Raw genomic sequence first — 13,051 nt, forward strand, 5'->3', positions numbered from 1 at the left:
TAGGAGGTATATATTTATACATAGGAGGTATATATTTATACATAGGAGGTGTATATATATTTATACATAGGGGCACAAAATGAACAAAACCATTAAAGAACAAAACCATTAAGACACATTAGGCGCAAGCAGTGTTCCCCCACACATTAGGCGCAGGCAGTGTTCCCCCACACATTAGGCGCAGGCAGTGTTCCCCTACACATTAGGCGCAGGCAGTGTTCCCCAACATTAGGCAGAGTTCCCCCACATTAGGCAGGCAGTGTTCCCCCACATTAGGCAGAGTTCCCCCACATTAGGCAGGCAGTGTTCCAGCACATTAGGCAGAGTTCCCCCACATTAGGCAGGCAGTGTTCCCCCACATTAGGCAGGCAGTGTTCCCCCACATTAGGCAGAGTTCCCCCACATTAGGCAGGCAGTGTTCCCCCACATTAGGCAGGCAGTGTTCCCCCACATTAGGCAGGCAGTGTTCCCCCACATTAGGCATGCAGTGTTCCCCAACATTAGGCAGGCAGTGTTCCTCCACATTAGGCAGGCAGTGTTCCCCCACATTAGGCAGGCAGAGTTCCCCAACATTAGGCATGCAGTGTTCCCCCACATTAGGCATGCAGTGTTCCCCCACATTAGGCAGGCAGTGTTCCTCCACATTAGGCAGGCAGTGTTCCCTCACATTAGGCAGTGTTCCCCAACATTAGGCAGGCAGTGTTCCCCCACATTAGGCATGCAGTGTTCCCCCACATTAGGCAGGCAGTGTTCCTCCACATTAGGCAGGCAGTGTTCCCCCACATTAGGCATGTAGTGTTCCCCAACATTAGGCAGGCAGTGTTCCTCCACATTAGGCAGGCAGTGTTCCCCCACATTAGGCAGGCAGAGTTCCCCAACATTAGGCAGGCAGTGTTCCCCCCACATTAGGCAGGCAGTGTTCCCCCACATTAGGCAGGCAGAGTTCCCCAACATTAGGCATGCAGTGTTCCCCAACATTAGGCATGCAGTGTTCCCCAACATTAGGCATGCAGTGTTCCCCCACATTAGGCATGCAGAGTTCCCCAACATTAGGCATGCAGTGTTCCCCCACATTAGGCAGACAGTGTTCTCCCACATTAGGCAGGAAGTGTTCCCCCACATTATGTAGGCCAGTGGTCTTAAACCTGCGGACCTCCAGATGTTGCAAAACTACAACTCCCAGCATGCTGGGAGTTGTAGTTTTGCAACATCTGGAGGTCCACAGGTTGAAGACCACTGATGTAGGCAGTGTTCCCCCACAGACATACAGCCTCCAGCCATATACAGTGTATGCCTGTGTACTGCCCACTTCAGTGCTCCGACCACCGCCCCGGCTATAGCAGTAGGTCTCGGGACCCGTGGTCGGAGCACTGAAGATAACGTGCCGCTGGTCACTTACCAAGCTGGCCAGCGCGCGTCTTCCTCCTTCTCTATCCTCCGGTCCTCGGCGGCTTCATTTCCATGGGCGCACGCATGGGATGTCAGTGACGTCCTGCCGTGCGCTATATCCCGGCGGCCCTGCGTCTTTAAACTTAACGTGGGGCCGCAGGGAGTTAATAGTGATGGGGGGAATTGCCCCGTCACTACAGGATGGGCAAACACCGGCTCTGCTCGGGGCCCCGGGCCAGCTCAGGGCCCCAAGCAATTGCTTGGTTTGCCTGTCCTCTTGCGACCTCCCCCGCCGAACCCCCGGGACTGACTCACGGAACCCCTGGGGTTCAATCAAACCCAGGTTAAGAACCACTGGGATATGAGGACTGGATATGAGGACAGCAGGGGCGGAGCTATAGGGGATGCAGATATAGCAGTCGCATCGGGGTCCTGGTGCCTAAGGGGGCCCCAAAGCAGATCTGCCCCATAAAAGACCAGTGTTATAGTTGGCACAACGGGGTCCTATTGTAAATTTTGCATCAGGGCCCAGAAGTAAAAAATTACGCCTCTGGAGGACACAATTAAAGGAAAGAATATTAGGCCGGGATATGAGATCGAATTATGAGGACAGGATATGAGAAGAGGATATTAGGCCGGGATATCGGGTCAGCTTTATATGTATGATCAGCTTTATATGTATGATCAGCTTTATATGTATGATCAGCTTTATATGTATGATCAGCGTTATATGTATGATCAGCTTTATATGTATGATCAGCTTTATATGTATGATCAGTGTTATATGTATGATCAGTGTTATATGTATGATCAGTGTTATATGTATGATCAGCGTTATATGTATGATCAGTGTTATATGTATGATCAGCGTTATATGTATGATCAGTGTTATATGTATGATCAGCTTTATATGTATGATCAGCTTTATATGTATGATCAGCTTTATATGTATGATCAGCTTTATATGTATGATCAGCTTTATATGTATGATCAGTGTTATATGTATGATCAGCTTTATATGTATGATCAGCTTTATATGTATGATCAGCGTTATATGTATGATCAGCGTTATATGTATGATCAGCTTTATATGTATGATCAGTGTTATATGTATGATCAGCTTTATATGTATGATCAGCTTTATATGTATGATCAGTGTTATATGTATGATCAGCTTTATATGTATGATCAGCTTTATATGTATGATCAGTGTTATATGTATGATCAGCTTTATATGTATGATCAGCTTTATATGTATGATCAGCTTTATATGTATGATCAGCTTTATATATATGATCAGCTTTATATGTATGATCAGTGTTATATGTATGATCAGCTTTATATGTATGATCAGCTTTATATGTATGATCAGTGTTATATGTATGATCAGCGTTATATGTATGATCAGCTTTATATGTATGATCAGCTTTATATGTATGATCAGTGTTATATGTATGATCAGCGTTATATGTATGATCAGCTTTATATGTATGATCAGTGTTATATGTATGATCAGCTTTATATGTATGATCAGCTTTATATGTATGATCAGCTTTTTATGTATGATCAGCTTTATATATATGATCAGCTTTATATGTATGATCAGTGTTATATGTATGATCAGCTTTATATGTATGATCAGCTTTATATGTATGATCAGTGTTATATGTATGATCAGCGTTATATGTATGATCAGCTTTATATGTATGATCAGCTTTATATGTATGATCAGTGTTATATGTATGATCAGCGTTATATGTATGATCAGCTTTATATGTATGATCAGTGTTATATGTATGATCAGCTTTATATGTATGATCAGCTTTATATGTATGATCAGTGTTATATGTATGATCAGCGTTATATGTATGATCAGCTTTATATGTATGATCAGTGTTATATGTATGATCAGTGTTATATGTATGATCAGTGTTATATGTATGATCAGTTTATGTGTATGATCAGCTTTATATGTATGATCAGCTTTATATGTATGATCAGCGTTATATGTATGATCAGTTTTATATGTATGATCAGCTTTATATGTATGATCAGCTTTATATGTATGATCAGCTTTATATGTATGATCAGCTTTATATGTATGATCAGTGTTATATGTATGATCAGCTTTATATGTATGATCAGCTTTATATGTATGATCAGTGTTATATGTATGATCAGCGTTATATGTATGATCAGCTTTATATGTATGATCAGTGTTATATGTATGATCAGTGTTATATGTATGATCAGTGTTATATGTATGATCAGTTTATGTGTATGATCAGCTTTAGTCCTTGTGTATCTGTGTATATCAGCTGCGTTTTGTAAATCAACTGGGGCCAGAAAGTTAACCAGATTTATAAATTACTTCTGTATAAAAATCTTAATCCTTCCAGTACTTATTAGCTGCTGTATGCTCCACAGAAAGTTGTGTAGTTCTTTTCTGTCTGACCACAGTGCTTTGTGCTGACACCTCTGTCCATGTCAGGAACTGTTCAGAGTAGGAGAGGTTTGCTATGGGGATTTGCTATGGGGATTTGCTATGGGGATTTGCTATGGGGATTTGCTTGTATTATGGACAGTTCCTGACACGGACAGAGAGGGCAGCAGAGAGCACCGTGGTCAGACTGGAAAGAACTACACAACTTCCTGTGGAGCATACAGCAGCTGATAAGTACTGGAAGGGTTAAGGTTTTATATCGAAGGAATTTACAAATCTGTATAACTTATGGCCCCAGTTGATTTGGATACATTTCTGTCTATATGATATAACAAACCTAAGAGCCTCGGTTTGTTGGCCAAGAGCGCTGCCACAACCTTCTTTTTGTATACATTGGGGAGATTTATCAAAACCTGCGCAGAGGCAGAGTGGTGCAGTTGCCATAGTAACCAATCAGATTGTTGCTTTCATTCTTCATAGGACATTTAAAAAATGAAAGAAACAATCTGACTGGTTGCTATGGGCAACTGGTTAACATTTCCTCTTCACAGGTTTTGATGAATCTCCCATATAATGTTTGTTGGTTCGGTCCAGCCAGTCCCCCTCTTCTTTATTCTATTCCCCAGGTGGTCTTACCCAAGTTGGGCAGATTCTCCAGCCAGAGGTTTTGTTGCCGGGCAGAAAAGATCCAATGGTTGCAGCTCATTGGATGAATAGTTAGAGCGGGAAACCAGCCATCCATATATATATAGGTCCTGAGGAGAGGTTCCCTGTCAGTGTGGGGATGTGTGAGAAGACCGAGGAAGCGCCTACCCACCCGCCACTTTCGGTATTTTAGTCGCAGTCCTTAATAGTGGGGTTAAGTCACTGCTGAGAGGACATGGACTCTAGGCAGGTGGAGCAGATTAATAAGGTATTTATGGTTTTATTAAAATGGTTATTGAGGGAGATTTATCAAACCCTGTCCAGAGGAAAAGTTGGTGAGTTGCCCATAGCAACCAATCAGATCGCTTCTTTCATTTTTCAGAAGCCTTTTCAAAAATGAAAGCAGCTATCTGATTGGTTGCTATGGGCAACTCCGCAACTTTTCCTCTGGACAGGTTTTGATAAATGTCCCCCATTGCTCTTTTATTGGTCATTGTATTCTTGGTTATTATATTCATGGCTATGATATTCATGGTTATTATATTCATGGTTATATTGGTTATTATATTCATGGTTATTATATTCATGGTTATTATATTCATGGTTATTATATTCATGGCTATTATATTCATGGTTATTATATTCATGGTTATTATATTCATGGTTATTATATTCATGGTTATTATATTCATGGTTATTATATTCATGGTCATTATATTCATGGTTATTATATTCATGGTTATTATATTCATGGTTATTATATTCATGGCTATTATATTCATGGTCATTATATTCATGGTTATTATATTCATGGCTATTATATTCATGGCTATTATATTCATGGCTATTATATTCATGGTTATTATATTCATGGTCATTATATTCATGGTTATTATATTCATGGTTATTATATTCATGGTTATATTGGTTATTATATTCATGGTTATTATATTCATGGTTATTATATTCATGGTTATTATATTCATGGTCATTATATTCATGGTTATTATATTCATGGTTATTATATTCATGGTTATATTGGTTATTATATTCATGGTTATTATATTCATGGTTATTATATTCATGGTTATTATATTCATGGTTATATTGGTTATTATATTCATGGTTATTATATTCATGGTTATTATATTCATGGTTATTATATTCATGGTTATGATATTCATGGTTATATTGGTTATTATATTCATGGTTATTATATTCATGGCTATTATATTCATGGTTATTATATTCATGATTATTATATTCATGGTTATTATACTCATGGTTATATTGGTTATTATATTCATGGCTATTATATTCATGGTTATTATATTTATGGTTATTATATTTATGGTTATTACATTCATGGTTATTATATTCATGGTTATTATATTCATGGTTATTATATTAATGACTATTATATTCATGGTTATTATATTCATGGTTATTATATTCATGGTTATTATATTCATGATTATTATATTCATGGTTATTATATTCTTGGTTATTATATTCATGGTTATTACATTCATGGTTATTATATTTATGGTTATTATATTAATGACTATTATATTCATGGTTATTATATTCATGGTTATTATATTCATGGTTATTATATTCTTGGTTATTATATTCATGGTTATTATATTCATGGTCATTATATTCATGGTTATTATATTCATGGCTATTATATTCATGGTTATTATATTCATGGTTATATTGGTTATTATATTCATGGTTATTATATTCATGGTTATTATGTTGGTTATTATATTCATGGTTATTATGTTGGTTATTATATTCATTGTTATTATGTTGGTTATTATATTCATGGTTATTATATTAATTATTATATTCATGGTTATTATGTTGGTTATTATATTCATGGTTATATTGGTTATTATATTCATGGTTATTATATTGATTATTGTATTCATGGTTATTATGTTGGTTATTATATTCATGGTTATATTGGTTATTATGTTGGTTATTACCGGTATATTCATTGTTATTATGTTGGTTATTATATTCATGGTTATTATATTGGTTGTTATATTCATGGCTATTATATTCATGGTTATTATATTGGTTATTATATTGATGGCTATTACAGTATATCTATGGCTATTATATTCATGGTTATTATATTCATGGTTATTATATTCATGGTTATTATATTCATGGTTATTATATTCATGGCTATGATATTCATGGCTATTACCGTATATAGTTTTTTTTATATTCATGGCTATTATATTCATGGTTATTATATTTATGGTTATTATATTCATGGCTATTATATTCATGGTTATTATATTCATGGTTATTATATTAATGATTATTATATTCATGGTTATTATATTCTTGGTTATTATATTCATGGTTATTACATTCATGGTTATTATATTCATGGTTATTATATTCATGGTTATTATATTCATGGCTATTATATTAATGACTATTATATTCATGGTTATTACATTCATGGTTATTATATTCATGGTTATTATATTCTTGGTTATTATATTCATGGTTATTATGTTGGTTATTATATTCATGGTTATTATGTTGGTTATTATATTCATGGTTATTATGTTGGTTATTATATTCATTGTTATTATGTTGGTTATTATATTCATGGTTATTATATTAATTATTATATTCATGGTTATTATGTTGGTTATTATATTCATGGTTATTATATTCATGGTTATTATATTCATGGTTATTATATTGATTATTGTATTCATGGTTATTATGTTGGTTATTATATTCATGGTTATATTGGTTATTATGTTGGTTATTATATTCATGGTTATATTGGTTATTATGTTGGTTATTACCGGTATATTCATTGTTATTATGTTGGTTATTATATTCATGGTTATTATATTCATGGTTATTATATTGATGGCTATTATATTCATGGTTATTATATTGGTTATTATATTGATGGCTATTACAGTATATCTATGGCTATTATATTCATGGCTATTATATTGTTTTTTTTATATTCATGGCTATTATATTAATGGTTATTATATTCATGGCTATGATATTCATGGCTATTATATTGTTTTTTTTTATATTCATGGCTATTATATTCATGGTTATTATATTCATGGTTATTATATTCATGGTTATTATATTCATGGTTATTATATTGATTATTATATTCATGGTTATATTGGTTATTATATTCATGGTTATTATGTTGGTTATTATATTCATGGTTATATTGGTTATTATGTTGGTTATTATATTCATGGTTATTATGTTGGTTATTATATTCATGGTTATATTGGTTATTATGTTGGTTATTATATTCATGGTTATTATGTTGGTTATTATATTCATGGTTATATTGGTTATTAATGTTTATTATATTCATGGTTATATTGGTTTTTATATTCATGGTTATTATATTCATCTAGCGAGAGAGCTGGACAATTCCGGCTCCCTGCATGAGTGCAGGTGTCTCCTCTCGGCTTTTCAGCTAAACTGCGGACCATGGAACCAGATGACTTTCGATCTATGGGCAGTTTATTGGTGACATGACCGCTAGGTAAAGCATTTTCTCCACAGGCACACTGTAATATCTAAGGCAAGCATGTCAAACTCAAAGGCTAAACAAGGTTTAAGTTTATGTGGGCCGCATCCAAAAAAGGATGTAGTAACACCGGCCCTTGAATTCTGGGAGCATGACGTGAGCGAACGTCAATACGAGGCCCCCACATTAGGTGCAGTATAGTTCCCCACATTAGGTGCAGTATAGTTCCCCCACATAAGTTGCAGTATAGTACCCCACATAAGTTGCAGTATAGTTCCCCACATTAGATGCAGTATAGTTCTCCCCACATTAGGTGCAGTATAGTTCTCCCCACATTAGATGCAGTATAGTTCTCCCACATTAGGTGCAGTATAGTTCTCCCCACATTAGATGCAGTATAGTTCTCCCACATTAGGTGCAGTATAGTTCTCCCCACATTAGGTGCAGTATAGTTCTCCCCACATTAGATGCAGTATAGTTCTCCCCTCATTAGATGCAGTATAGTTCTCCCCACATTAGATGCAGTATAGTTCTCCCCACATTAGATGCAGTATAGTTCTCCCCACATTAGATGCAGTATAGTTCCCCCACATTAGGTGCAGTATAGTTCCCCCATATTAGGTGCACTATAGTTCCCCACATTAGGTGCAGTACAGTTCCCCCACATTAGGTGCAGTATAGTTCCCCACATTAGGTACAGTATAGTTCCCCCACATTAGGTGCAGTATAGCTCCCCACATTAGGTGCAGCATGTTCCCCCACATTAGGTGCAGTATAGTTCCCCCACATTAGGTGCAGTATAGTTCCCCCACATTAGGTGCAGTATAGCTCCCCACATTAGGTGCAGTATAGTTCCCCCACAGACAAACAGCCTTCAGCCATATACAGTGTATGGCTGGAGGCTGTATGACTGTGTACTTCCCTACTTCAGTGCTCTTACCACCACTCCTCTGGTCCGCCAATAGCAGTAAGTCCCGGGACCGGAGGAGCGGTGGTCTGAGTACTGAAGCTGGTCACTTACCATGCTGGTAAGCGCACGTCTTCCACCTCCATGTTCCGCTCCTCCGCGCCTCCGTTGCTATGGGTGAACGCACAGGGCTTCCCTCTGCAATTTTAAACTTAACGCGGGGCCGCTGAGAGTTGACGGGGGCGTCCCTGTGTCCTGAAAACATCTTTCAGGACACAGGGATTCCCTTAATAGTGATGGGGGGATCCGCCACTGCAGGGCAAGCACCGGCTCTGCTTGGGCCAGAAAGATATTCATTGTGGGCCGCATGTTTGACACCCATGATCTGAGGTCTACTCTGCATTGATTTTCCTCTTCAGGATATGTAGGGACAGACTTTTTTACAGGTCCTGTTGGTCACCACCTTTCATCTTACTAAGATCTATCATTTCATGTCGGTCCTATATTATCTATTGTGTATATACCCCCCTGATGACGCCACTATAATATTCAGTGGTAGAAAACGCATTGGAGGTATTTAGAGGGGATTTATTGACACGAATAGGTGGGGAAAGCTGTGGATAAATGGTTGTGCCATGTAACATATATACATGCATCTGGTTCCGGCGCTGGCTCAGTTCCCCGTTTACTCAGTGTAGTAACAGTGGTCCTGTGTCTCAGTCTTTTGTCGGTATAGAGAAAGCAGGCGGTCTTTAGGGGGGCACCTGCCATATTACTCCTCCATCTATTGTCCTCTACTACCAGTCCCCTGTGCTATATACTGAGGATATTCAGGTTGTATACATATTATTTGTGTTGTGGGGACAGGACTGTATTGATTTAACATTCTTGTTGTATGATAGGTTGATAACCTGAGTATTTGTGGAGGCAGGTGCCCTGGGTGGGGTTTCTCCCCTTCTTTTTGGTAGGGGGTTCCCCCCCCCTCGTTTGTGCAGTGGCCAATTGGGCCTTTTTTAAATTGGTTTTAACTGTATTGTCTGCTTTTTGTACTATTTATATGTAATAAAGATATACTTTTTGGATTACAGTTATTGTGGGTGTGCATTATATTGCGTATCTCTCTTTCTTTTTGTGTAGTTTTTGTCGGTATAGGACATGGCTGGCCTGGCCAACAGGTGTCTGGGCACCAAGCCAATCAGCTACAGCGCTGGCAGCCACGCTTCCTGGGGCGGGCTATTTAAATTCCTCTCTTTCCCTCAGTCTCTGTCTGTGTTTGTTGAATTCTTCCTGCACTCACGTTCTTACTGTATATTCTGCTGACCTTTTTACCTGTAACCTTACTATCCCTTTTCCTTATGTTTTGTACTGCTATCTTAGTTCCTGACTTCTGGCCTGTCCCTGATTAACCCTTCATTTGCTGTTTTGGTACCTTTTTGCTGGGCTAGGACTGACTAGGACTGGCAGACTATTCTTGACGCCCTTGCACTTGGTCTGGTGCAGGGACCGACACCAGGGGCCGCAGTTTATAGCGCAAGTAGGAAGGGACAGTGGTTTAGACTTGCATCAGGGTTGCACTGCTCTCTACCCCAGATGTGACATGTTATTTTTTAATTAAAAAATTTGGTAAATGGAAGGTTGGGCTGGGACGGTGTCATGCTCCTTTTAGGCCTGAGTAGACCAATATTTTATTGTGTTTTAGGCCCATATTGGATTGTGTTTACTTATGTTCTAAAACTGCCCCATGTGTTAGGGTGCATTCACACCACGTTTTTGCAACACAGTTCCCGTATACGTTTTCAATTTGAAAACCATATGGAACCGTATTGAAAACCGTATGCATTGACTCTCCATTGAAAATCGTATGCCAAATGATCCATCTGGTTGCATCCGTTTTGCATCTTGTACTGTTTTGTCTGTTTTTTTCCCCGTACTCAATAACCATAGCCTACCACAGTTTTTGGTCCGGGTGAAAAACAGTATTGAGACGGTTTCATCCGGTTTGCACCATACGATTTTTGACTTTGCACAGTTTTTTTTTCTTGGAATTTCAATCAAACAAGTGAAACTTTATTCATAATGGAGTGAAAAGTTAAAAACTCATACGTCATTTTTTAAAACCGTATAAGGTTCTTAACTTTATACGGGTTAAAATTTGTACACACGTTTTGATACAGTTTAGTACGGTTTTGAGGAATTCGTTTTTCATCAAAAACCTAATACGTATTAGGAACTGTATTGCAAAAACGTGGTGTGCACCCTTACTCTGTTTGATCACGGTATATAAGTGAGATTTTTTTCACATTTAATTAATACTTTTAGTATGAGACTTTATGCATAGTTTTTCATTACAGATCCAAAATACGTTCCCTTCAGTGAAGTAAATAGCGGGAATCGCGCTGTCGGTGACGTACATGTGCTTTCTGTGTTCTTTGAGCTTTGTTTTTGTTTCGTTTTTTTGTTCTTATGACAATGGAGAGTCAATCCTAAGTATGTCAGCTGAATTCCTGATTGTTGAAAGGAAGTTACGTGTAGAAATGTTTCTTTTGTTTAGTCTGTATACAAAATTGGAAAAGGCATTCAAGCCGAAATGCGCCTTGTGTGTAAATTCTAGGTGTGAATAAATCCTAAATGCATACAAAAATATAGCTTGTGCCGGGATTCTTTTCTTGTGTTGAAAGTGAGATTGGCCTTTTGTCTACTCCCCCTTATCTCCCTGTCGTGTCCGGTGTGCATATAGCTTTTGGAGTAAATAACACATTCGCACCTTCATGTCCAATCAGACTCGCTGTCTGAAAAAATAGCAGGAGGGATTTTTAACAAAAGGATGATATTCTGAACAAATATCCCATTTCCAAGAGTTAAAACAGCCTATAGTGATACCTATTGCAGGGAGGGTCATTCTGAAGAAATATTCAGAATCAGCGCATTTCATGCTCCTCGGAGAGACCAAATTTGATGGGCCTAAGATAGTGGAAGGAGGAGATACTAGGTTGTGGCATCGTGCATGTCCCAGACTAGTCAAGTGAGGTTTCCTGATGGATAAATACCGGAAAATATCATGAGTTGGGTGAAATAAATGAACCATGTGCCCACGGGCACCATATCATTTTCTGAACTCAGGTCGAAATGGAACTGCTCTGGCCAAGCCCCTTAAAGGGGTACTTTGGCCCTGAGACATCTTATCGTGGGGGTCCTGCCGCTGGACCCCTGCAATCTTGTATTCACCACCCACCTGTTTGAGCTGCACGCCACGGTGCCAGCTCACAAACAGTTGGCTGGCGACCATGGGGCCGGAGTATTGTGATGTCACGACTCCGCCCTGTGTGACTTCACCCCCGCTATGCAAGTCTATGGGAGGGGCGTGACGGCCGTCACGCCCCTCCCATAGACTGCATAGCGGGGGCAGATGATGACGTCACATGGGGGCGGAGTCATGACGTTGTGCTTAACACAAGCGGGGTTCTTCTGTAACTTCCAAACAGCTAAATACTATCGCTGAAAGGACCTCGGATCTGCTTAGTTTGTGTTACTAATGTTCATTTTATAGATATCTGGGCTGGAGAGATATGGATAGTCTTCTTATTTGGAGGCTACCCTAACAGACCCTTATTGGCAGTACCAGCACTGTGGGCACCAGCCAAGTGCCAAGGTCGAGTACAAGTAGTGGCAGCAACCAAGTGCCTGGTAGTAGCCGCCGCATGAGCATAACAGAGTTGTCCATCTCCTCCAGAGGATGTGTTGCTTCGGAGGATACGGCCATTGTGCACTGGTTTGCTCAGTCTGATGCTATGATGTTGCTGATGCCAGGGTCAGTCATGGAGGTGGATTATGTGAGTTTAAACTGGATGTGGGAACCAGGTGAGGAGGAGTTGAGCCGAAGTAGGGCCAGAACATCAGAAAAACATCTTAGGCCGCCTGCTGGCATAGTCAGCTCAGAGACACATGATGGTGAAACTGCTGATGCACTTGTAGGCTCCAGAAAAAAGCCTTCCAGAGGAGGGACATGGTCAGGTGGTGGTGTACATTCAAGTAATGTATAATACTATAATTCTTCTGTACATTCAAGTAAACCAGGCACAGTGTCGGATTAGAAAGTAATAAAGGCCAGGGCACAAGT

The 13,051-nt window shown here is 38.8% G+C and overlaps 1 protein-coding gene across 3 annotated transcripts in view; it reads left to right on the top strand.

Moving 5' to 3' along the window:
- The first annotated feature begins 4,401 nt into the window (after window positions 1-4,401).
- The window catches only part of LOC130284156 (perforin-1-like), a 109,205-nt gene continuing 100,555 nt past the window's right edge, over window positions 4,402-13,051 (top strand). For 2 of the 3 annotated variants that reach the window (XM_056534232.1, XM_056534233.1), the window contains exon 1: window positions 4,402-4,745. The gene's annotated coding sequence lies outside the window, so the exon portion shown is untranslated. Of the gene's footprint in view, window positions 4,746-7,911; window positions 8,043-11,285; window positions 11,590-13,051 lie in introns of those variants that run through there. The other variant, XR_008846930.1, reaches the window with a different exon arrangement.

The sequence above is a fragment of the Hyla sarda genome, chromosome 8 (genome assembly GCF_029499605.1).
Source record: "Hyla sarda isolate aHylSar1 chromosome 8, aHylSar1.hap1, whole genome shotgun sequence".
NCBI lineage: Eukaryota > Metazoa > Chordata > Amphibia > Anura > Hylidae > Hyla > Hyla sarda.